Genomic DNA, 2,842 nt, shown 5'->3' with positions numbered 1-2,842 from the left:
AGAAAGCAAATGCAGGTTCTGTCCTGGAAGAAAAGCAGTTTCATCACCTTCAACAGCACAACCTCACTCCAAAAGAGCTTTATTAGAAAAGCCACAATCCTCTGGCACTTGAACAACACCAAAATTAAAACACCAGCTCAGCAAATCAGTCAAGCTTGCACATGGACAGCTTTGGGAGCAGAGAGACCCCTCCCACCTCCACATCCCCCCCTAGGAGAAGAAACACCTGGGAAAACCACAGGGACTTCTCCTCCTCTTGCTCTGTGGACCCAAGAAACCTTGAGATGATCTAAAAAAAACTGTATTTTGACTGCCTCAATTAACCAAATAACTTCAAACTTTGTTATTTGCCTGGCACCAGTAGAAACAGGGTCCATATGCTGAACCAGAACAAGAACTTGTTTGAGGAATTGCTGCCTGAACTGTGAGATGCCAGAAACCAGATGGGAGATTTCTAACAGTGTAAGGCTGGCTCAACAGGCAGGGGCAGCTCCAGCACAGCGTGTTCCTGGAAGAAAGTGACAGTCACCAAAGCTATGGGAAAGGGTTAAAAACAAAAGTGAGCAACTTTCTTATCATGCACTCCTTGCCTTCCACTAAATTAACATCGGAATCAGAAATCAGACAATGCTCCAGGCTGCCTGAAAATTGTTTTTACACTTCCAGTATGCCTGTGGCCAAAACCTAGACAATGTATGTTGGGTGTGAGGTGATTATTTAATGAATTAAAGGAGCAGATAGATTAGGAGGAGCTGAAGCTCCGTTCTGCTGCTCTCCTGAACGAAGACTTCAGGACCAGCTTCACCCAATAGCAACAGCATCACTGGAAAGGAGACTGACTGATGCCTCAACTCTACTGGAGACCAAATACTCTCCATTTCTCATGGAAACTAAGTGCCATGAGTGTGATGTGAAGGATACACAGCACCAAGTTGCATTTTTAGATTCCTGTTGGGTGCAATAATTATGGATATGGAGTAACAGCAGCATCTCTCTGTAAGGTTGTTAATAAAGTTCACCTTCACTAGCTAAACCCATTCCTCTTTCCTAAAGACTGGAAGAGATTTTATAGCAGATTCATCACCTCCACCCTTTAATTCTATTTTTGGAGTCTATTGAACTTTTGCATATGTTGAAATGAAAAGAGTCTATATTAACACAACCACTTTTTTGTTACTGTAATGAGAGCCTTGAAACCACCACAAAGAGAAACATGCCTTTTAGCAGCTGAAACAAATTATTACAGCAACTGAGTCTTAAAAGGAATTTCAAGTAAAAATATAGTATTGCATGAAGTTGTTATGGCAACTGATGTTGTAGAGTAACTGCACTGGGGCAAGTTTTCCTCCTTCATCCTGCTCAGCAAAGTCTGGGAAAAACTTTATGATAAAATTGTGCCTTAATTAGTCAAATAAGTCATAAATATAGCTTATCCCAAAATCCTTAATATTCCAGCCTCATGCAGTCTGTGTGCAGTTAGTCTACTAATGAGAAAATATATCTACTAAAGCCCCACTTACCATTAAAAATCCTATCCAATATTTTTCTAATACAATTTATCAATTTAAACACATTGCACAATGTAATATTCTGCAGCATTCCATTAAAATGATAAATAGCTATGGAAAAAACAAGGGATTAAACATACTGTAATGTAATCTAACAGTATTTAAACATAAATAAAAAACTTAAACACGGATGGGAAATGTACCATATTTGCCAGCAAAAAGAGTGCAAGTCACTCTCTGGGTTGGAGTATTAATAGGCCAAGAGGAAGCACAGCAATGAGAAATGACAGTCAACTTCAGAGGATATAAAATGTCCATTAGGCTTTGTTATAAGATTACATCAAAGCAGTTCATATGTTTTAATCTGGGGAAAGAGAAAGCAGCTACTTGGGGTCTGTGCCTGGGGGCTGCCTCTGTGTACTGAACCAGACAGTTTGCATAATGAACAATTTTTATTCAATCAGGATTTCAGCACAGATAGTTCGCACTCAATGGGCTCTAGCACAAATGGGGTTGGATATTGATGCTATTCTTCAAGCTCCACCTGCTGGCTCTGAAAGAAGTGCTGGTGGCTTTCCAAAGGGCCAGTCTGTGGAGGGACATCAACTTCAAATCCCCTGCCTCAAGTTATTGGGATCAAAATCCAAGCCCAGGGTGTGCACTTCTTGCCTTAGTTTCAAAACAAAAAAAAACAATAACAACCAACCAACCAACAAACAAATAAAAACCCAACCAAAAAAATCCCCAAACTCTAAGTCCATATCTTCTCGGACTGTACCAATAATTTAGCAGACTTAAATTTCTTCAGGCAGATCTTGAGCAGCAACCAAGCTCCTAGAGCTGCCAAAATCTGCCTGTTTTTACCCACCTGATTACCAAGGGAGTTGCCTTGTGCTCAGAGTGCAGCCAAAAGGGCAGAGCAGCCAGGGAAATTGTTCCATTTAGCGTGTGCCTTCTGCACAATAATTACTTATTTAAATTTTACTCTGCTGCTCAAGCCATTAGAAAATGCACTATAAACAAAGGTGATTTTATGCAGACAATAGCTGAGCCAGTCATTTTTAAAGACAGGCGCAGGATGACTTATCTCCCAGGATGAGCAGCTCTTATGAGATAGCTGAAACAAGGTTTATAGCCTAAACCCTATTTCCAAGGGTTATTCCAGTGGCTGCACTGCTGGATCACCTTCAGCTTTAGCAGCAGCACAGAGCTCACTCACCCCACAGATGCAAACTGCGGCCGCTAACAGCTTTACGGAGTGGAAGAGCCCAAGCAACACTTTGCTGCACAAAACAGTTTGCTAAATCCTAGGATGATCGTTTAAGGGTTTCAAA

Source organism: Acanthisitta chloris, unplaced genomic scaffold (genome assembly GCF_000695815.1).
Source record: "Acanthisitta chloris isolate BGI_N310 unplaced genomic scaffold, ASM69581v1 scaffold7616, whole genome shotgun sequence".
NCBI classification, from domain to species: domain Eukaryota; kingdom Metazoa; phylum Chordata; class Aves; order Passeriformes; family Acanthisittidae; genus Acanthisitta; species Acanthisitta chloris.
The sequence above is the reverse complement of the archived record's forward strand: the minus strand, read 5'-3'. Positions refer to the sequence as shown.